Consider the following 23,671-nt stretch of genomic DNA (forward strand, 5'->3'; position numbering starts at 1 on the left):
AAAAGCTGTAGTTAGAGGTACATACATTACCATCCAGATGTGAGAACTTGCAGTGAATTTAAAATGTAAAATTGGACTAGCAAAACTCAAACCAAATTTCTTCAGTTCAGCTATTTTGACTTTGAATTTGAAATTCACTCATAATTCACGTCGAATTCTCACTTTAATGAAAAACCCTGACATATGTGTAATCTCCTATTCTAATGTCAGGTGCATTTTCCAATGCTCCACATTCTATAAACAAAAACTATACTTTCCCAACTGAAGAGCTGCCTGTCAGATGCAAAGTATACATTTTGGGTCTATATAAATAATATAATGTAACCACTATAGCTTATTGTAGTGATTATTTGTGATGCAAAGAGTATTTGGGTGCAGTCATTCCATTTTTGAGAGATTTTGGAAATATGGTGGTCTCCCAGAACCTAAAATCTGTCACCTCTGCTGCCACTTAGATAATGTTTCACATTTATATAGGTATAATATGCTGTGACCATTGTGGTAGTTTGTGGTAGTTTAGGCTGATGCTCTTGGCCTGTGGCTGCCTTCTGAATTTGTATGCAAGGCAAACATGAGGCAAACATTTCACAACAGCATCTCAGCAGTAGCAGCGGCCAGGCTTTGGGTGCCACAAGAGTATAATCTCTTTGCACTAAAACCACTACAAAATGTTGGAGTGTTTAAAGTGCTTAGAATGTCAGTGTAATTGAAGTATAGTGTGTACAGTATTATTTTAAACTCTGCAGGGATGCTTGTCTCAGAAAGAGTAAATCATTAAGTTATGTCTGTTTTTTTATATCTCTGCTTATCATTGCATTACTACCAACTCACCTTGAGATTAAATTGCAGCTGAACTACAATGCTCCAGAATCTCTAGTAAACTTACGTACTCAAGTAAGCCTAAAAATGATAAAATTAATTTGTCATTCGCAGTTCCATTCCTGGCACCAGAAAAATGGGAGGTGAAATGAAGAATAGGTCTGTCCAATTATGTGGACATCATGAGGAAGAAAAAATATGATAAATGGTTAGGGGACGGCTAGTAAATCATTTTATTCACAGATAACAACTGTGACAACAGTGACAACTGACCAGTAGAGGTGGAAAGGATCAAAAAGGAATTTTCCAGACACTTTGACTGGAGCCACTGAGGGAGACAGACCATTGGTGACATTGTGTGTTTTACTCTTGCCTTGCCAGTGTGCAAGTGAGAGATAGCTTAGTTGTTGATTCTAGTATGAGACTGGGTTTACCTTGCTCCTGTATCTAGGTAGCTAGCTATGGCCAAGGGCACTTTAAATACCTTTTGAGTAGGATATAGGAGATTGCCAGTTTGTCATTGATCCTAGTGTGAGATTATCAAGTTATCAATATACTGTTTGTAGAAATCAAATTGTTTTCGGAAGGAGAGTGTGTTAATTAATAAAGAAGTTTAAAAAAAAAAGAAGAAAGAAGTTCCTCTTGCTTAGCTACCCACATATTTGCAATCATACAAACTGTGTAAGGTAGAAATAGCCTACTTCATTCATTCTAGTGTGACACTGTTGTTTACGGTTAGAGCAGGTTCACGCTGATAGCCACTGCCACTTGGAATCACCAATTTACAGGCATTTAGCGCAAAGAGATTATGCTCTTGTTTGACTAAACTTTTTGTTAAATGTTGTTTTTCTGATTGTGCTCATTTCTGTCAGGATCAGGTGGAACCAGAATTAATAGACGCAATCACAATAAATAGACTTTACGAATACCAGTCCTTAGACAAACCGAGTCAGTAAGAATAGTAAGAATAGGTCAAAGGGATCACAGAAGGCAGGAATAACGATATACGAGAGCCAGAAATGAACACCAATAAAGATAACAGAGGAATGTGGTAATGGGCTGACAAGAACTACAACAGGGCAACAAGAAATGGGAGCGGTAAGTATATATAGGAATAGATTATTATTCGTGGAGGGTATTTGAACTTTCCTTCCTGACCTCCGACATCATATCTGTGCACCAAATTTGGTTTACCGCATTCCGCTTTCGGTTTGTTGAATGCTCATAACCGGGACCTCATTCGGTCACATATATATGCACGCTGCATGCACGCGTGCTGCGTTGGATGGAATGACAAAAGAAGCAGGGGAACAGCCAGCCGACTAGAGAGGTAAGCAAGGGGCAAGCCTGAAAATGACGGAGTGTGCTGTGCTGGTGTGTACGCACTGTGTAATGTTTCTTAAAGTCAAACACAATAATGTTAAAGTACCAACTTATTTTGGAACACAAAAGTCTATTTTTGCTGACTAAAGTTATGTTAGTTTACACATTACATAATCATACATATACTAAATGTATTTTAATTAAAAAAAAAAAAAACTTACATACTAATCCCAAAATTGGGGAAAGGTAGGGGAAGGGTCCTATTCCTCAATCCATTATCAACAATAGTGATGAGGACTGCTGCCACTGCTGCCTTAAACCATCACTCAGGATAGTGGGTTTGCAGCATGTCCATTACATTCAATTTAACCCCCAGGAGCCTGCCACTTTTGTTGGGCTCCCTCCCCTGCCACCTGTAGATCAAGAAGTACCTTGCAGGGGCATCCATTAGCTCCACTCAGCTAACAATTAGTTGAATTAAGCCTTAGATGAGCATTCTCAATCAATAAGTGTCTCAATGCAATACTGCAGAGGAGGCAGCCACGAGTGCATGGCAGACATCCATAAGTCGTTGGTAATTGAAATTGCCTTAATATCCTTCCTCAGAATAGGTATCCAAAACTGCATGGCATATTCAAGGTGTGGTCTTACTATCGATTTAAAAACAGGCAAAATTATATTTTCATCCCAATAATTAATGCCCCTTTTTTTTGCATGACAATACCTTACTGGCCTTGGCAACTGCTGATTGACATTGCACACTGTTGCCGAGTTTGCTGTCTATAACAATTCACCAAATTCCAAAGTTGCTTGTGAATCCTTCAACCCAAAGTATATAACTTTGCATTTATCTATAGTGATGTCCCGAACGGTTCAATGGCGAATAGTTCCTGGCGAACATAGCTTGTTTGCGTTCGCCACGGATGGCGAACATATGCGATGTTCGGTCCGCCCCCTATTCGTCATCATTGAGCAAACTTTGACCCTGTACCTCACAGTCAGCAGACACATTCCAGCCAATCAGCAGCAGACCCTCCCTCTCAGACCCTCCCACCTCCTAGACAGCATACAATTTAAATTAATTCTGAAGCTGCATTCTTTTTTTTTTTTTCTGTATTATTTTTTTTTTTGACAGAAGTGTTTAATATTTGAGCATGCTAGACTGAACGTGCGTGTATCATGGCTAGTTGCACTGAGGGTTGAGTATATAGCAGTACATTGTTGTGAAAGATGGCTGTCATGTTTAGGGTGTAGCTTGCACGTCAGAGGCAGCTCACTAATTAGGCGGTTTAGGCGGCTGCCTAAGGCCTCGCACTGGCTGGGGCCTCGCGGCCGCCTAAATCGCCTGTGGTCAGACTGTGTCAGGTCCATGTGTCTCGCGAAAACCGGCCAATCAGAGTGTTGCCGCGGGTTACCACGGCAACGCTCTAATGGTCTCATGAGATTACATGGTCTGCAGCTCTGCGGAGCTGCAGACTGGGAGCAGTGGCCACCGGACCACCAGGGAGCCCACTGGACCACCAGGGCCTAAAGGTAGGCTCTCTCACCCCCCACCACAATCAGCCTCCCTACCACCCTCCCCACCACCCTCAGCCTCATAACCCTCCCTACCACCCTCAGCCAGCCTCACCACCCTCCCCACCACCCTCAGCCTCACCACCCTCCCAACCACCCTCAGACTCATCACCCTCCCTACCACCCTCAGCCTCCTCACCCTCCCTACCACACTCAGCCTCACCACCCTCAGCTTCACCACCCTCAGCCTCACCACCCTCAGCCTCACCACCCTCCCCACCACCCTCAGCCTTACCACCCTCAGCCTCCACCTTCAGACTCACCACCCTACCCACCACCCTCAGCCTCACAACCCTCCCCACCACCCTCAGCCTCACCACCACCCCCACGACCCTCAGCATTCCACAACCTTTAGCCTCACCACCCCCACCACCCTCAGCCTCACCACCCCCACCACCCTCAGCCTCACCACCACCACCACCCTCAGCCTCACCACCCTCCCCAATACCCTCAGCCTCACCACCCCCCCCACCAACCTCAGCCTCACCCCCTCACCACCCTCAGCCTCACCACCCCACCAGCCTCAGCACCCCCCACCACCCTCAGCCTCAGCACCCCCCACCACCTAAGCCTCAGCACCCTCAGCCTCACCACCTCCCTCAGCCTCACCACCCCCCACCACCCTCAGCCTCACCACCCCCCACCACCCTCAGCCTCACCACCCCACCACCCTCAGCATCACCCTCCCTCACCACCCTCAGCAACACCACCCTCAGCATAACCCCCCTCACCATCCTCACCACCCTCAGCATCACCCCCCACCCCAACCACCCACAGCATCACCCCTCACCAACCTCAGCCTCACCCCCACCCCCCACAGCCTAACCCCACTCAGCCTCACCCCCTCAGCCTCACCATCACCCCCCCTCCTTCTCACATCACCCCCTCCTTCTCACATCACATCACCCCCCCTCACTCTCACATCACCCCCTCACTCTCACATCACCCCCCCTCACTTTCACATCACCCCCCTCACTCTCACATCAACCCCCTCACTCTCACATCAACCCCCCTCCTTCTCACATCACCCCCCTCCTTCTCACATCTCCCCCGCTCACTCTCACCATCTCCCCGCTCTCCCTCTCACCATCACCACCTTTCCCTCTCACCATCACCCCCTCACACCATCACCCGCCATACACACAACACACTTCAGTCTCAGACAAAAACGCAAACATGCTCACAGAGACATACATTCTCACACACAAGGATACTCTCTGTCAGACACACGCTCAGGCACATACACAGGTAAACTGTGCATCAATGTGTATATGTGACACTTTTTTGTTAGTGGGGCCTTATGTTTGAGTTTCGCCTAAGGCCTCATAAAGTCTAGAGCCGCCTCTGTTGCACATTATCAACTGTGTATTTATATCAGCAGCTCCACCACTAGTTATAAATCAAGTGTGAGTTGCCCCATGAGATGAGACTAGTGAATAACATAATACATGAACGGTTAAGGTAAAGGCATGTAAAGAACTACGACAATAAACTCTTTAGGAGGTGAAATAATGACGTTTAAATGCTTGCTACTTTACGATTAGTTAATGTGCAGAGAGCCGTTCATGTGATCAAAGGCATGGTGTGGAGGATCGGCTATAGTGGGACATGCTTGGCAGGCTGCTGTTTACTGCTTGTGCTCATCCAATCCCTTCTGGGTGCCAGGTGCAGACGCTGGGAGTCCCTGATACCTGGAACAACAAAGGCAAGTCTCTGGCTGAGTGCCGGGTTCGCGGCTTGAGGTGGTGGAAGCTTGTTTTGTCGGGTGGTCGGATCTGTCCGGTGGTGCTTCACGTCCGGTGCGGGATTGTGGTGGCTTAAGGTGGAGGCGAGTGCTTGAAGTGGGGCAGACTCTGCATTTCTGTTTGTGCCTCCGGTCCCGTCTTCGACGCCTTTTGCGTTGGTGGATTTTAATGGGGACTGCTTCGCTTAGCTGTGGTGGGGCTTGTTGGGGCTGTGGTGGAGCTTGTTGGGGCTTCCTGCTTGTTTTTTGCTTCCAAAATTGATTAAAGAGTCTGTCCAGCTTAGACTCAATATCCTGCCATGCTTTGCTGGTACCAGGAGGACACGCGGCTGCCGCCATATTGGGAGAGTCGCAGATGAGTATGTCAGCCTGGACGGCTGTGCTCTGTGCGTCCATTAGCTCCAGACAGCCTCTCAGGGGTGGACCGGGATAACCCCCACCGGTCCGAGGGGGGGGTAAAGGAGCTCCTGCCGGGAAGTAGCTGCTCCCGCCCGGTAAGCACCAGGCCACACTTGCCACGCGGAGGTAAGTAAGACTCTGTCGAGTTGCTGACCGCTATTAAGCATGTCGGGTCGGTCAGGTAGGAGCAACATTGCTGGGTCATCCCCTTCTGGGGTGAAATTCGCTTGTTGATAGCTGCTTAAAGTGAGATATTGAGGGAGCTCACACGAAGTGCGTCTTTCCTCCATGACAGCTAGGCCCCGCCCCCCGGAAGCTGCCTTCTTAGTGAGAGGAGGGACAGTGTAGCTGCTGCTGATTTAATAGGCAAATCTATAGCTAGGCTAGTGTATTCAGTGTCCACTACAGTCCTGAAGGACTCATCTGATCTCTGCTGTAAGGACAGCACCCCAAAAAGCCCTTTTTAGGGCTAGAACATCAGTCTGCTTTTTTTTTTCCTGTGTAATCTAATTGCAGTTGCCTTCCTGCCAGCGTGTGTGTCAGGCTCACAGCGTATACTGTGCCCACTTGCCCAGTGCCACCACTCATATCTGGTGTCACAATAGCTTGCATTTAAAAAAAAATACTTTTTTGACTGTAATATAATAGCAGTCAGTTTCCTTCACACGTGTGCGTTTCAGGGCCTGCCAGGGCACAGTGTCACACCAGTGCAACTTATATCTGGTGTAACAGTAGTGTACATTAAAAAAAACTAGAAATTTGACTGTGAAATAATTGCAGTCAGTTTCCTTCACACGTGTGCGTTTCAGGGTCTGCCAGGGCACAGCGTCACACCAGTGCAACTCATATCTGGTGTAACAGTAGTGTACATTTTAAAAAAAATACAGGGGGCTTGTTGTCACCTTTCGGGGACCCTTGGTGTTGTACGTGGCTGGGTGGAGGAAGAGGCCTTCAATGACATCAGTGAGGACAAGGAACGGGGCATGGCTAGCTTGGTATCCAACCTTGTGCAAATGGGGAGTTTGCGGTTGTGCAAATGGACTGTTTGCGGTTGTTTGCGGTGCGTTAAACGGGGAGTTTGGTCTGTCACTGTGAAGCGGGCGTAACCCTTACACTACCCGATCGATACAACATCATACCTGATGTTTTAAAGCATGTTATTCCAAACAATTTAGGAATGTTAGGTGATTTATGCCCTTTATGGATTAAAACCAGACTCTGCATCAACTATGTAATTTTCCATAGGAGTTTTGCCATGGATCCCCCTCTGGCATGCCACAGTCCAGGTGTTAGTCCACTTGAAAGATGTTGACTCACTTAGAATTAGATTATGGCCCCTCAAGCAAGTACAATGCACACTTCGGTATCAATAGAGATATACCCTGTGTGGGTTATCAAGCCTTGCCCAGAGGTGGAGATAAGGCATACCTATAATAACTATATAAGTGACCACCCCCTTGTGTTCCAGACTGACATCAATCCAAATGGAAACATTTAATTCTATCTCCTAGAATACTCTGTACTTGCCACAGAAATAATAATTGAATCTATGAATTGGTTACTATTTTCCCAATCCATAGATATGTCACACTTCTTACTTGTGACCCAATATATAGCGTACATCACAATCCCTTCCCCTAGAACAAAAATTAGGCCTAGTTATTATTCTGTGGGTAATTATTAATTTTTCTTTCTTTTGGATATGATACTGGAACACAAGGCTTGTTTTTTTTTTTCTTTTCTTGAAAGCTAATGATCATTAACATATCAAAGAAATCCACTCATCAATGTAAAGGTACAGGTCATATGGCTGAAGCCAGCTAGCTTACATTGAGACCAGATATTTCGGCTTTTCAAGTGTAGAATCTCACACCTTGCAGAGCCTTTGATTGATCAAAGGATCCATCCATATGGTAAACCATCTGACTCCTTTCACATTCCTATGTAATTTACATTACATTTTCTGACCTCTGTGGGGGTCCCAGCTTCAAAGTGTAATTCTGGCTATAAACCTTCTGACCTCCCATAAAATCAAATTAACCCCTTTTGACATAGACAATACCACATCTACCAGACAGGCAGGTCTTCTATGCACTACACAAATTACATTAAAGGACAATATTCCATAGTGAAATAATGAACTCTGCACCCTTGACATGACAGCAATTATTTGCATATCTCTTGCTATAGGTTTATCCTTGACATCAAGGGCGGGCTGGGCCGGGGGGCAGGGAGGCAATTGCCCCCCAGGCCGCCCTAAATAATTAGAAAAATGGCCACTGCAGGGCCGGTCCTGGGCGCCAGGAGGAGGGGGTGCCGCGCGGAGCAGGCTGATAGCCTGTCACAGGGAGCAAAGCAGGTGGCCAGCTGGCCACTTACAGTGCCCAGGTAGCAAGGCAGAGTAGGCACCTGCTTGTCCCAGATGGCAGGTGCCTACTCTGCAGCAATATACTGGCCGGTGTTCAGGCATGCGGCGGCGAGGGAGCTCTGCTGATGATCTTTGAGCTCTGCTGATGATCTTTGAGCTCTGCTGATGATCTTCCTGCTCCCTCGCGCGCCCTCTCTGGTGATGCCGGGAGCCGGAATATGACGTCATTCCGGCCCCGCATCACTAAACTGCGCGAGGGAGCAGAGAGGAGCAGGAATATCATGGAAGTCACTGGACCCCGGGGAAAGGACCCAGAGGACTCCTAAAGGTAGGAGCAACAAGAAATAAAATAAATTTGTGAGTGTGTGTCTGAAAGTAAGTAAGTGTGTGTGTCTGGAAGTGAGTGTGTGTGTCTGGAAGTGTGTGTGTGTGTGTGTGTGTGTAAGTGTGTGTGTGTGTGTGTGTGTGTGTGTGTGTCTGGAAGTGTGTGTGTGTGTGTGTGTGTGTCTGGAAGTGTGTGTTTGTGGAAGTGTGTGTCTGGAAGTGTGTGTGTCTTAAAGTGTGTGTGTGTGTGTCAGGAACTGTGTGTGTCTGGAAGTGTGTGTGTGTGTGTGTAAGTGTGTGTGTGTGTGTCTGGAAGTGTGTGTGTGTGTGTGTGTGTCTGGAAGTGTGTGTGTGTGTAAGTGTGTGTGTGTGTAAGTGTGTGTCTTAAAGTGTGTGTGTGTGTGTCATGAACTGTGTGTGTGTGTGTGTGTCTGGAAGTGTGTGTGTGTCAGGAACTGTGTGTGTGTGTGGAAGTGTGTGTGTGTGTGTCTGGAAGTGTGTGTGTGTGTGTCTGGAAGTGTGTGTGTGTGTCTGGAAGTGTGTGTGTGTGTGGAAGTGTGTGTCTGGAAGTGTGTGTGTGTGTGTGTCTGGAAGTGTGTGTGTGTCTGGAAGTGTGTGTGTGTGTGTCTGGAAGTGTGTGTGTGTCTGGAAGTGTTTGTGTGTGTCTGTCAGGGCCGTCTTTCCGCATGGGGCCCTACCGCGCTGCCCAGCATGCCCGGCCGACAGGGGAGATCCTTTGATCTCCCCTGCCGGCCAACGGAGAGGTGGCCTTGTTTTCTGGCCTTGTGCCGGTGAGGGAGATCTCAAATCAATCGGGGAGAGAGGTAGCTGCCTAGGACCCAGGGCTGCAGGAGAGGCCGACCTGTAAGGCAGATCGTTCCTACCGCAAGCAGGCTGTGTGATGCGTTGCAGCTCATTACCATTGCAATGCTCCACACAGCATTCTGCGCGCAGGAGGACAGGAGACAGCCTGCAGCCAGACAAGCTGCAGGCTGTACAGAATTCACAACTGGACCACCAGGGCTGGCTGTGTCCCAGCCTCTTTCACCAAAGGTAAGAAGAAGGGTGGGGGGGACATATAGATTTTATTTAACGTATAGTAGTATTAAAAAAAAAAAAAAAACATTTGCTACCTGCACCCCTCAAACACACACACAGCACCCAACACACATATAGCACTCCAAACACACACAGCACCCCACTCACATAGCACTCCACACACACACGCAGCACCCCACTCACATAGCACTCCACACACAGAACCCCACACTCACATAGCATTCCACACACACACACACAGCACCCCACACACACCGCACCCGTACACACAAACACATACACTGCACCCCTCACTGCAGTGTGTGTGTATTCAGCAGTCTGTGTGTGTGTTTAGCCGTCTGTGTATGTATTCAGCCGTCTGTGTGTATGTTTGTATTCAGCGGACTGTGTATGTATTCAGCACTCTCTATGTGTACTCAGCAGTCTATGTGTGTGTGTGTGTGTGTCTATTCGTCAGTCTGTATGCGTGTATTCATCAGTCGTCGTGTGTATGCATTCAGCAGTCGGTGTGTGACTGCATTCAGCACTCTGTGTGTATGTATTGAATGTATGCATTGCATTTGTTGGAGGTACTTCTAAATATAATCTTCGTTGTATCTATAATTTACATTTTTATTCCTGTAAGTTGTGTAGGCAGGGCCCCAGTGCACTGCTTTGCCCGGGGGCCCATAATGTTGTTAAGATGGCACTGGTGTCTGTCAGTGTGTGTGTGTCAGCAAGTGTGTCTGTCAAGTAAGTGTCTGTCAGTGAATGTGTGTGTGGGTCTGCCTGTCAGTGTGTGTGTGTGTGTATGTGTCTGCCTGTCAGTGAGTGTTTGTCAGGGTTTGTGTATGTATGTTATTGAGAGTGAGTGCCAGTGTGTCTGTCAGCAGGGCTAGCCTTTGAGGTATGCAAGCTGTGGGGTCATGTAGGGTGCAATAACAACAGAGGCGCCCGGCGGCCAACACAGCTCACAAGTTTTGGACACCAGCATATTTAATTTAAACGATTCCCTGGTGGTCCATGCACCAGCAGTAGGGGCAGTCAGATCATATCCATTGTGGTTCCGGTGCTCAGTTAGTGGGTCAGAGCACAGGCTCAGAGATTCTCAGCCTGCGCTCTAACAACATTGAAAGTCGGAGCCGCGAAGGAGTGGGTATGGCAAAGAGCTACTAATTAGCATAATATCAATATCCGTTATAAAAACAGGAAAAGGTGGCCATGGATGGTGAGCTGATTCAGGGGTGCAATGGGCCACTTGACTGGATTTGCCCCCCAGACCTGAGGCTGCCAGCCCTCCCCTGCTTGACATATAAGAAAACTCACTAAATTTTGAACTATACAGAATTAAAATAGGAATGGAAAAAAATCAGGTATAAATAAATTATTATAATTACAGTTGATTATTTTAACCTGAGTTTTACCATACAGATTTCAATGAATGAATCAACCTTTGTGTGTATGAATATAGGCATATATTTGTGCTTAAGTTTTAGTGTGTAAATGTAGGGGTGCATTTCAATTGCATGCCCGTTTGTGTATGTGTTGGAATGCAATAATGCATTTGTATTATTATTATGATTATTGTTATATTATTATATTATTATTTATATAGCGCCAACAAATTCCATTGCACTTTACAATGGGTGGACTAACAAACATGTAACTGTAACTAGACAAGTTTGACGCACAGTAACAGAGGGGTTGAGGGCCCTGCTCACTGAGTGAGGTAAAGTGACACAAAAGGTAAGGGAAGTATTAGGGAAGTAGATTGGTAGAATAGTATTCAATGAAGACTTAGTGTGTTGCTTTTTTGTTTTGTTTTTTGGAGCCATTAACAGTTTAAAGGGCCACTCCAGGCACCCAGACCACTTCTGCCCATTGGAGTGGTCTGGGTGCCAACTCCCACTACTCTTAACCCTGCAAGTGTAATTATTGCAGTTTTTTATAAACTGCAATAATTACCTTGCAGGGTTAACTCCACCTCTAATGGCTGTCTAATAGACAGCCACTAGAGGGCACTTCCTGGATCCTGTGCTAGAGCGTCGCTGGACGTCCTCACACTGTGTGAGGACCTCCAGCGTCGCTTATTTCCCCATAGGAAAGCATTGAAATGCATTTTCAATGCTTTCCTATGGTGAGCGCTAATGCGCATGCGCGGCATTGCCGTGCATGCGCATTAGGTCTCCTCGGCCGGTGGGCGGGATAAGTCTTGCCCACCGGCCGATGGAGTCAGAAGGAGGAGCAGCGCGGAGGAGGAAGCAGCGACGAGGGACATCGTCGCTGCCTCAGGTAAGTTACTGAAGGGGTTTTCACCCCTTCAGCAACTGGGGATTGGGGGTGGGAGGAAAAGGGAACCTGCAGTGCCAGGAAAACAGATTGTTTTCCTGGCACTGGAGTTTACCTTTAATTGAAGTGCTTTTGTGAAAAAGTGAGTTTCTAATGACTTTTTGAAGGAGTAGAGACTGGGTGAGCGTCTAACGGAAAAGGGAAATGAGTTCCACAGGAACGGTGCAGCCATAGAGAAGTCTTGGATATGAGCATCAGAGGTGGGAGTACGAACAGAGGATAGACACAGGTCTTTGGTCGAGCGTAAGGGCCTAGACAGGATATACTTGTGTATTAGGGAGGATAGATAGGTGGGAGTAGTATTATGTAGAGATTTGAAAGCAAGAACCAGAATTTTATATTGAGCCCTATATCTTACGGGAAGCCAATGTAGGGACTGACGGAGGGTGAGGCATGGGAGGTGCAGGTGAACAGGAAGATGAGCCTTGCCGCCGCGTTCAATACAGACTGTAATGGGGCAAGTTGGGAGCATGTAAGACCACTGATAAGCGGATTGCACTAGTCAAGGCAAGAGAGGACAGTGGCATGGACCAGCACCTTATCCACATTTGTAGTTAAGTAGAGACAGATGCGTGCAATGTTTTTGAGATAGAAGCGGCAGGATTTGGCGATAGACTGGACATGAGGGGTGAAGGAGAGGTCGGAGTCAAAGAGAACACCTAGGCAGTGAGTCTGCGTGGTGGAGCTGATGGTAGCACCATTAACGTGGAGGGAGACAAAAACAGGAGTAGCAACACTTGAGGTAGGAAAGACCAGAAGTTCTGTCTTGGACAAGTTGAACTTAAGGAAGTGGGTAGCCATCCAGTTAGAAATAGCAGAGAGGCAGTTAGAGACACTAGTCAAGAGGGGCGGGGAGAGATCAGGGGAGGACAGATAGATTTGCATATAATCTGCATAGAAGCGATATTGGAAGCCAAAGGAGCTGATAAGTTTACCAAGTGAGACAGTATAGATTGAGAACAGTAGGGGACCAAGGACTGAACCTTGGGGGACACCAACAGAGAGAGGTTGTGAGGAAGAGGCAGAGCCAGAGAAAGAATTGCTAAAAGTTCACTGGGTGAGATAGAAAGAGCACCAGTAGAGAGCAATATCTTCTAGACCGAGATTACGGAGGATGAGAAGAAACTGTTGATGATCAACAGTATCAAAAGCAACGGAAAGGTCAAGGAGAATTAGGATAGAGTAGTGACCATGATTTTTTGCAGTGCGTAGATCGTTTGATACTTTGGTCAGAGCCATTTCCACAGAGTGCTGAGTGCAGAAACCAGACTGAAGTGGGTCAAACTATAATTCATATCTGGAACTATCATTCATTTTGACATATGTACATGGATAAACTTAAACTACCTTAACTCCTTAGTGACCAGACCGTTTTTACATTTTCTTGCTGTTTGTGGTTAGCTGTAATTGTCCTCTTACTCATTTACTGTACCCACACAAATTATATATAGTTTTTCTCGCCATTAAATAGTCTTTCTAAAGATTCCATTTTTTCATCATATAATTTACTATGAAAAAGTTATAAAATATAATGAATAATTAAAAAAAAAAAACTTTTTCTAACTTTGATCGACAAAATCAAAGTTAAAAAACACCCATGCTAAATAGTTTCTAAATTTTGTCATGAGTTTAGAAACACCCAATGTTTTTTTTTTTTTTTATTCTTTATTTTTGTGGTGCAAACATTGAGTACAGACGTTTGTTGTGCCACAACAGCAGTAAAAAGAATAGTGAGGTCCATCGTTTTTGGCACAGAAAAGTATTGCACACATTTTTTAGGTTAATGAAGTAAAGTTGCAGGGTTTCATGCTTATCCAACATTTCTAAAGTGTGTTTAAGAGGTTGTCGTCGCTATGTATCTAGACATGTTGGTAAACTTGCTTAATTAGGTTAAAGAACATACTTTTGAACTAGGCAAATGCTTGTAAAACAGAGTATAACATGCACAGTGCTTACTAGACTAGCTAACAGTTCCTAGTTGAATCATACTAAGAGCGCTGCAGCTAAGTAGATGGTTATGCCTTTAAAATGCTTGTAAAACAGAGTATAACAGAGTGTAACATGCACAGTGCTTGCCAGACTAGCTAACAGTTCCTAGTTGAATCATACTAAGAGCGCTGTAGCTAAGTAGATGGTTATGCCTTTAAAATGCTTGTAAAACAGAGTATAACATGCACAGTGCCTGCCAGACTAGCTAACAGTTCCTAGTTGAATCATACTAAGTGCGCTGTAGCTAAGTGGATGGTTATGCCTTTAAAATGCTTGAAAAAAAAAAGTGTATAACAGAGTATAACATGCACCGTGCCTACTAGACTAGCTAACAGTTCCCAGTTGAAATATACTAAGTGCGCTGTAGCTAAGTAGATGGTTATGCCTTTAAGATGCTTGTATAACAGAGTATAACAGAGTATAGCATGCACAGTGCCTGCCAGACTAGCCTACAGTTCCCAGTTGAGTATTAAGTGTGCTGACATAACCCTGGATGCAAATAGCATAGAAGAGACATATGGGCTGAAAACACAGTAGTAGTTTGTTGCTAGGTAGACATTTTGCCCAAAGCCATGAGATTACACAATCCTCTCTGTATGATAGTATTTAAAATAAACAGTGGTCGCTAATTATGCTTAAACAGGAATAGGCTATACATGGCATGGGCGTTATGCGACACTAAGTAGTAACAAAAAGGTGAAAAACAATAATATATATATATATCTGTAATGTAGCCAGCTTCTTGGAACAGCGGATCAGGAGGCTCTGACAGTCCCAATATCTTTCAGCGTTGATTGCTTCAGATAAAGTTGGTCTCCGGCAAGAATGCTGCTGTGCTGCATGGTGGTTGTTGCTTGAGGTCTTGACAAGCCGCTATCTTAGATGAGTATTGCATATGTCGGCCAGGAAGGCGCGTGTTGCAGGCAATGGGTCCGGTGGTTCACTTGATCCCTTCGCTCTCCAGTCGGGGTTCACTGCTTACCCGCCGTGCCCTTTGGTTAGGTCAGCGGCATGGTTCTATTTTGCCGAAGCGTTTGGTTAGGTGCTCCGTGTCGCCGCCATCTTTGTTTGTGGGACCTGGGTACTCAGCGCCCTTTAGTCGGCTCGATTTCGTCCCAGTGGGGACCGGGATGACCCCCCCGGCCCAGAGGGGGGGGAAACAGGGCCGGCAAGCCCCCATCCTTCTAGCGTGTGGCAGTGTGGTGGGGAGACAGGGCAGCGGCCGTCCACCCCGCTCCCCCCAGGGTAGGCCGCAGCCCCCGAAGTCTCGTGCTTCCCGTGGGGGGTCCGAAACTCCCGATCTCGGGGATCCGCAACCTCTCCCACCGCTGTGTGGGTATTGTCAGGCTCCGTTCAGGTAAGGGTATCTGCTGGTTGTGGCTTAAAAGCCCGGTCTCTCCGGAGCCTCTCCGCCATGCGACAGATCAGCATGGCGGTCCGGCCCCGCCCCCTAGAAACACCCAATGTTAACATGTTCTTAGCTTTTTTTTTTTGTGCAAGTTATAGGGCTATAAGCACAAGTAGGACATTGCTGTTTCAAAAAAATATATTTTAAAAATGTATCAATAGTGACATTGTAACACTGTTATCTGTCATAAATCTCTGAATCACACCTCACATGTACATAGTTTTTTTAACGTAGACAACTCAGGGTATGCAATATGGAGTATGTCCAGTCTTTTTTAGTAGCCACTTAGTCACAAATACTGGCCAAAGTTAGCATTTATATTTGTTTTTGTTTTAAAAATGAGAAAAACAATTATGAACGCTAACTTTGGCCAGTGTTTGTTACTAAAAAATACTGAACATACCCCATTTGCAATACATTGGGTTGTCTTCTTTTGCAAAATGCAAATGGTATGCCATCATGGGGGTAATTCTCATTCCTGGGCTACCATACCAAAGGCAACATAACCAATCTCGCATATTTTAATGTAAAAAAAACAGAAAATCAAGCCTTATATTTGACCCTGTAACTTTCAAAAACACTATAAAACTTGTACATGGAGGGGTGTGGGAGTACTGTTATACTTGTTAGACTTCGCTGAACACAGATATTCGTGTTTCAAAACAGTAAAACTTATCACAACAATATCATCAGTGAAAGTGCCGTTTGTGTGTGAAAAATGCAAAAAAACTCAACTTTCACTGACAATATCATTGCTGTGATATGTTATACTGTTTTGAAACACTAATAGATGTAATTTATCTTAAACAATTGTATCTCTTGCTCTGTAAATTGAACTTTAATCACATACAGGAGGCTCTTGCAGGGTCTAGCAAGCTATTAACATAACAGGGGATAAGAAAATCTAAGTTAAACAGAACTTGCAATAAAGGAAGGATAAACATTAGATTACTCTTTACAGGAAGTGTTTAGGAAGGCTGTGCAAGTCACATGCAGGGAGGTGTGACTAGGATTTATAAACTCCTAAATGGCAGAGAATTGAGCAGTGAGACTGCAGGGGCATGATCTATACACACAAACTGCTTAATTAAGCTGAAGTTGTTTTGGTGACAATAGTGTCCCTTTAAATTAGAGGGGCAAAGGTTTAAAAATAATTTCAGGAAATATTACTTTACTGAGAGGGTGGTGGACGCATGGGATAGCCTTCCAGCTGAAGTAGTAGAGGTTAACACAGTGAGGGAGTTTAAGCATGCGTGAGATAGGCATAAGGCTATCTTAGATATAAGAAAAGGTCAGAGACTAATAAAGTATTTAGAAAATTGAGTAGACTAGATGGGCCAAACGGTTATCTGCCGTCACATTCTATGTTTCTCTGTGTGTTCTTGTGTTTTTCTTACTCATTGATCCTAGTTATTTGGTATTGATTTTACAAAACTGGATGGGAGTACACCAAGACTGTTTGCTTAAATACATTTACACTATTATTAATACTGAAATATTGTTTTTTTTCTTTCTAAATTATAGTTCTTGGGCCAATATGCAACTACTGAAGAGAGATGAAACGCTGAGCACATTGCCTTTGGAGCGTTCATACCACATCTTTTGATACATCTAACTTTGAGGTCTCTGGAATTGAGGTTGCCAGTTAACTCCGGGGAATGTTGCCCCTGATATGGCTCAAGATGAAATTTACTTAGATTGTAAAAAAAATACCCTTCTTCTGCAATGGATGATATTTGTGATGTATTCCTATTTTGAAAGCTGAGGACTGAAGGCATTCTATTGTGTAACCAGCACACTGCTTCGAACCTTAGCCAAATCCAAATAGCAAAAGTATTTTTAAATGACATTTTATAATGTGAGTTAACAACAGTTTGACAAAGAGATGCACAATTTGCTTTTCTCTAATAACTTTTTCTTTTGGCAAGAATTAAATACCCAAGCGAGTAAGCGAAGAGACAAGCAATTTGGGAAGGCAGGTGTGAATATTGGCACATCTGTAGCATTCTAATCTTGCTCATTTACATGTCTTGCTTCCCCTCCTCTGGTAAAGTACTAACATGACCATTTATTTCCCTCTTTGGCTGCCACACAGAAATCACTCAGCTTTTACATGTGGCTGGAAAGCAGATGAGCAGATGTTTTAACCGCCTTAAATTAAGCCAACCATTGCCTAGCCAGGAAATGTGGAAGGGGTTTGATTTTTGGAAGAATGCTAGCATTAAATAAAGGCTAAAGACAAATGTCTTACTAAATGCATTAGGCTGGTGTTTTTTTTTTATTCTGACAGGATACGCAACTAAAACAGGATTCTGTACCCAGGTACATAAAATATGGAACTGTAATCTTGTTTCCATCAGAGACAGATTTATAGTAAAGCTATATTTTGTGAACTTTCTTCATCATTGGATTCTAAGATAAAAAGGTAATGATTAGTGATAAAGACTAACATGAATCATCATTGCCAGTGAGAACTGAAAACTAAAAATTGTGATGGTGTTCTACTGGTGCATCTAACTAGATCAATGAAGGGCTCCTTACACTAATATTAGGGAATTCCCTGCAGGTGTATGTGGAATAAGCCATTGGACCAAAAGTCATAGTCATAGAGAGGACTCTGGAGGCATCAGAGTGGCATGATTGACAAGTGGGATTACTAAGAATGAGAGTAGGCATGCCAGAAAAAAAGAAAAGAAGAGGAGGCCAGGATGTTTATGGAGAGGTGATAGATGAAAGCAACACATAGAAAAGCTGGTTTACATGGGCAGATGACATAAACTTCAAAGAAGAAGGAGGAGGAGAAGGAATTAGTTCGGGACTAGAAAGGTACATTAATGAAGGTGAGGGCATTAGAGATAAAAATTGTAATGAACAAATGAAAATAAATATTTTATGCAGACAGAACACATTTCAGATAAGAGACGCTGAGAGAGGGAAATAATTAAAAGGAGCAATGTGTGAGCTGTGTGCTATTTGTGTCAAACAGAAAGAGAGAGAAACAAGCTTTAGTTATAAGAGAAGAGGTGGGTATGAAGAAGAAGAGAATGGAAATCATTGTACAGCAGTGGAGGAAGTATTAAATAGGAAAGGAAAGAAAGAAGTTGAGAGGAGAGAATAGCTAAAAACCTAAGGATGGAAGTTAAGACAATGGGAACTAGCACCATTATAATCTTCAGCTTTAGGCCTTCAGTTCAGTACCATCAGAATGTATTTCTTCCATTCAGTTTTGAATATGCACACTAGTAGCATTCAAAATAATGAGTGCAAATATTGTGTCTAGCATTTCCTTATTCGTGGATTTCTGTGTTCTATTTTTTTTATTTGTTTTTTGTTGTCAAAACAGTAAATACCAGTGTGAATTAGTCACTTCTTGGGGATATTGAAGTCCAAACTTGATTATGCTATGATATGATAGATAGATAGATATACAGACAGACAGACAGACAGAGACAGAGATAGATATACAGACAAACACACAGACAGACGGTGAGGCAGATATGATATATAGATGTATTAGATAGATAGATAGATATGACAGACAGACAGATATGATAGATTTGATAGACAGACAAAGAGCCAGCCAGACAGACAGATGGACATTTGAATATGGAATTAGGTGGTGTCACCTTTTGTATTTACCCCATCTGCTTTATGGCTGCTTTTTACCTGTTAGCATATCTTTGTTATTATAGTGCACTAACTACTGCTACTTTATATATATACTGCAGTTGCAGGTAATATTGTTAGATCATATAGCGGTTATTTTGATATACATCTTGCAGTTATATGTGACAGTTGAGATTTGTCCTATTATCAAGTTTCTTATAATATATATCCTAATTAAAGGCTATATATTATTTTTACAAAAAAAATCAGCAATTCTGAGATTGTTTTGGTGCACCCTCCTGCTATATATTTATTTGATCTCCTTACATTGTGTGGGGTGCTGCCGTTCTAACAAGATTTTTGGATGAATTATTTGTACCCATGAATTTTGTTTGCAATGGGTGGCAGCATATCACATCCTAATCTTCCTGACAGAAGGGCCTCTCAAAATGATGATATGCTTTTATTCAGTTACTTATTTAAGACCAAATTTCTAAAATGTGATTCAATTAAAAATCAAGACATCCATTTTTTTTAAAATTGTGAAATTCTTTATCATTGAGCTTCAGCCACATTAAGTTAGTAAGTTATGTAAAATATATTTCAATGTCATTTTTAGTGCACACACAGTTGCTAATTGCTGAATGCTTTAGAAATATCTTGCATTAAGCATATATCCATTCTTGCCCTGGATTGTATTGACATTCCTATACATCTGTCCTGAAACATCGTCTTAAAGTGCTCTAAGGAAGAATGAATTATATGCAGCGATGACAGTGGCTTCAAGCAGACAAATGTAGCAGCCATTATGTGCTAGGATCTGCATTAGAGCTAATTAATCAGAGATTGTAAGGGGAATGAATCAAGACCCAAGTGTTATCCTATATGATTACCAAATGCAACGTATGCAAGAAGATGCAAATGATAAAAGCCTACCAACAGTTTATTGACAGGATGCAGCTATAAATGAATATAGACATGGAGAAAATTTTGAGAATAATTGAGAAAAAATGTCAATTTTATAGACATGAAGAAAATTTCAATGGTGAGCTACCAATATAAAACACAGCATATCATTTCACATTGATTAAATAAACTACACACATAGGCCTATAAATAATGTAAATCAAGTTTCGTACATGGCAGAAAAGTATTATAATGAGTCAAATTTAAAATATGAGCAACATATAATTCCAGGTGAGTTATCCCGTCCATCCTAGTTCCTGGGGACCATTCTTATTACACTTAGTCAGCCGACCGCCATGGAAAACACATTGAAATAGTTCTCTGCTATGGTATGTGTACCTAATGAGCTCATAATGGCAAAAGACAAGGGCAAGTACTCATTGTCATGTCCAGAGGACATGATTCATTGTCTATTGTTAAAATATTATCAATTAATGTGGTTGATTAACTGAGTCATTGTCAACACATGGTTAACTAATAGGATGTGTGCAAGGAATGGTTGCCAAATAGAATTGGTATAATGGTAAGAGTCCTTTTGAATGCCTTTCAGATGAGGCCCAATGTGTTTGGAGAAGGAATGGGTTAAATATCATTTGAGTTTTGAAAAATACCTTGCTTTTCTCTCCTGACTGAAACCAGCCTACAGATCAGGTAAGTGGGGTATGGGGAGCAGCCCACAGATCAGGTAAGTGAGGCATGGGGGGGGGGGGGGGGAAGCCTACAGATTTGGCAAGAGAGGCATGGGGGGGCAACCTACAGATCAGGTAAGTGAGGAGACAGCCTACAGATCAGGTAAGTGAGGGATGGGGAGACAGCCTACAGATCTGGGAAGTGAGGCATGGGGGGCAGCATACAGCTCTGGTAAGGGAGGCTTGGGAGGGGCAGCCTACACATCGGGTAAGTGAGTCATGGGAGGGCAGCCTACAGATTAGGTAAGTGAGGCATGGGGGGGCAGCCTACAGGTCAAGTAAGTGAGGGATGGGGGCAGCATACAGGAAGGGTCAGCAAGGAGCAGGAAGAAAAGTAGGCGAAGAAGCAGAAAGAAGAAAGAACAGAAATGAGCAGGAAGGGAGATCAAGTAGCAGAAATCGTCAGTGAGCTGGAAGGGACAGAAGGAGAAGGAGCAGAAAGGAACAGAAATGAACAGGAAGGGGCAGCAAGAAGCAGGAAGGTGCGGCAAGGAGCAGGAAGGGTCTGCAAGGAGAAGAAAGGGGCAGGAAGGGACAGAAAGACCACAAAGGTAAAGAAGCAGAAAGAATCCGAAGGAGCACAAAGGTAAAGTAGGAGAAGGAGCAGAAATGACCAGCAAGGATCTGGAAAGGGCAGCAAGGAGTAGACAGCAGCTGAAAGAGGCAGAAGGAGCGCAAAAGGTAAAGTAGGAAAAGGAGCAGAAAGGAATAGAAATGAGCAGAAAGGGATAGAAGGAGCAGGTAGGTAAAGGAGCAGAAAGAATCAGAAGTAGCACAAAGGTAAAGTAGGAGAAGGAACATAAAGGAACAGCAAGAAGCAGAAAGGGCAGCAAGGAGCAGGAAGGTAAAGTAGGATAAGGAGCAGGAAAAAGAAGGAACAGAAATGAGCAGGAAGGGACAGCAAGAAGCAGAAAGGGGCAGCAAAGAGCTGGAAGGGGCAGAAGGAGCACAAAGGTAAAGTAGGAGAAGGCGCAGAATGGGTCTGCAAGGAGCAGAAAGGGATCAGAAAAAGAAAAGATCAGAAGGGCGTGAAAGAAGTAGAAAGTGGCAGAAAGGTAAAAGAGCAGAAGAAGCCAAGTAGGAAAGAAGACAGTGTCAGAAGAAAAAAAAAGACTGTGTCAAATGAAGAATAAGAAAAGGAGATTGGAGCAAGAAGGACAAGTGAAGTGATCCCCCTACTTTATTCTGGAAACCACATCATAAGGCTTTGGAACCTGGGCCTGGCAGGGAAACTTTGGACCTTCTCATCTCCCCAGGTAACAAAAAAAAGTGTTAATGTGTCTTTTATTTACTGAGTGTCAGGAAGTACAGAGTGCCGTTGGGTAGGGGTGTTGCTGATTGGCTATAGCGGTCAGCTAGCACTCTAAGCCAATCAGTAGCTCCCCATTCATAAAAAAGTAAAACATTTTTATGAACCGGGAACTAGCGATTGGCTTAGAGCGTCAGCTGACTCTAGCCAATCAGTGGCACCCATGCCTGACGTCAATCTGCACTTCCTGACACTCCGTTTTTAGAAGCCGAATACCACTGAGCGACCGGAGAACTGGAGCTGGAGGGTTAAAGGGACACTATAGTCACCAGAACAACTACAGCTTATTGAATTTGTTCTGGTGAGTAGAATCATTTCCTTCAGGCTTTTTGCTGTAAACACTGTCTTTTCAGAGAAAAAGCAGTGTTTACATTACAGCATAGCGATAACTACACTGGCCACTCCTTAGATGGCTGTTAGAAATCCTTCCTGGGCCATGGCTGCCTAAAATGCATCCAAACATTCAGTGACTCCACCCTCTGCATGCATACACTGAACTTTCCTCATAGGGATGCATTGATTAAATTCATCTCTATGAGGGGATACTAATTGGCCAGGGCTGTGTTTGAATTGTGCTGGCTCTGCCCCTGATCTGCCTATTTGTCAGTCTCAGCCAATCCTATAGGGAAGCATTGTGATTGGATCAGGCTACCACTTCTGCTGATGTCAGCAGGCAGTGGGCAGGTCAAAAGAAAACAGGGACAAAGCCTGCAGCTTCAGGATTGCATACAAGTATGGTTTTACTATATTTAGGGAGGCATGAGGGGGCAGGGGGGCTAGATGGTGGTTTTAACCCTATAGGGTCAGGAATACATGTTTGTGTTCCTGACCCTATAGTGCTCCTTTAAGTTCTGACTTTGGCTGATATAAGATTCACATTGCTGAGAAGGCTTATATTATAATATCATACAATATCGTAACTTCAGCATTAGTAGGAAACCTTGGCATTAGGCTTGATGTTATGCCCAGTGGGCATGATTCATTGTAAAAAAATTGTCAATCACTGTGATGTGTGTAGTTAATACATGAATTATTTACTCAGTTATTTACTCAGTAGAGGAGACTTATGGAGCGCACTGTGTCAGGAAGCAATAGGTTAGATCTTGTTAGTGTCTGGAAAATATCCTGCAGTGGTACAGTAATTAAAGCATGTTTTACATCCCTGTGTGTAAACCAAATAGTTTAGAGTTATTTTTACAACCAGCACTGGTCCTAAGGGCGAGTGTACTTTATTACTGGATCAGATAAGAGAGAGAGCTGAGAATCAACACATTGTAGATAATAGATGTCACTTAGAGGGAGTGCATTATATATTTCATATATATATTGGTCTCAAATTAATTGTGTGGATTCAAAAAGATGAAATGACCTGGTCACAAAGAGGTCAGTAACACCTGTATATAATTACATTACATTGTGCATTTTCAGCCAGTTTTTTTGAAACATTAATTTTACCACATGACAGGAGGCTTCATATTTGCATTTCTTTCTTTACTGAAAACTCCAGCAGCATAGAAACAGTAACAACCAATCAGAGAAAAGATATGGTGCCCATAAAAGGCCCTGTCTATGACATCACTTCCTCTTTCTTTGCTGCTCCAGCCAACATCAGGTCAGAGTATTTGGCCTCTCTGGCAATTCTTATTGTAATTAGTTTGGTGTTTTTATTTTTTGATTTACATGTCTCCTACCTTGGCTCCCTATCACCCTGTCCCTTCTGTGCACTTTCTGCCCCCCTTTTAAAAGTATATATTTTTTCTTCCTT

Source organism: Pelobates fuscus, chromosome 5, assembly GCF_036172605.1.
Source record: "Pelobates fuscus isolate aPelFus1 chromosome 5, aPelFus1.pri, whole genome shotgun sequence".
Lineage (NCBI taxonomy): Eukaryota > Metazoa > Chordata > Amphibia > Anura > Pelobatidae > Pelobates > Pelobates fuscus.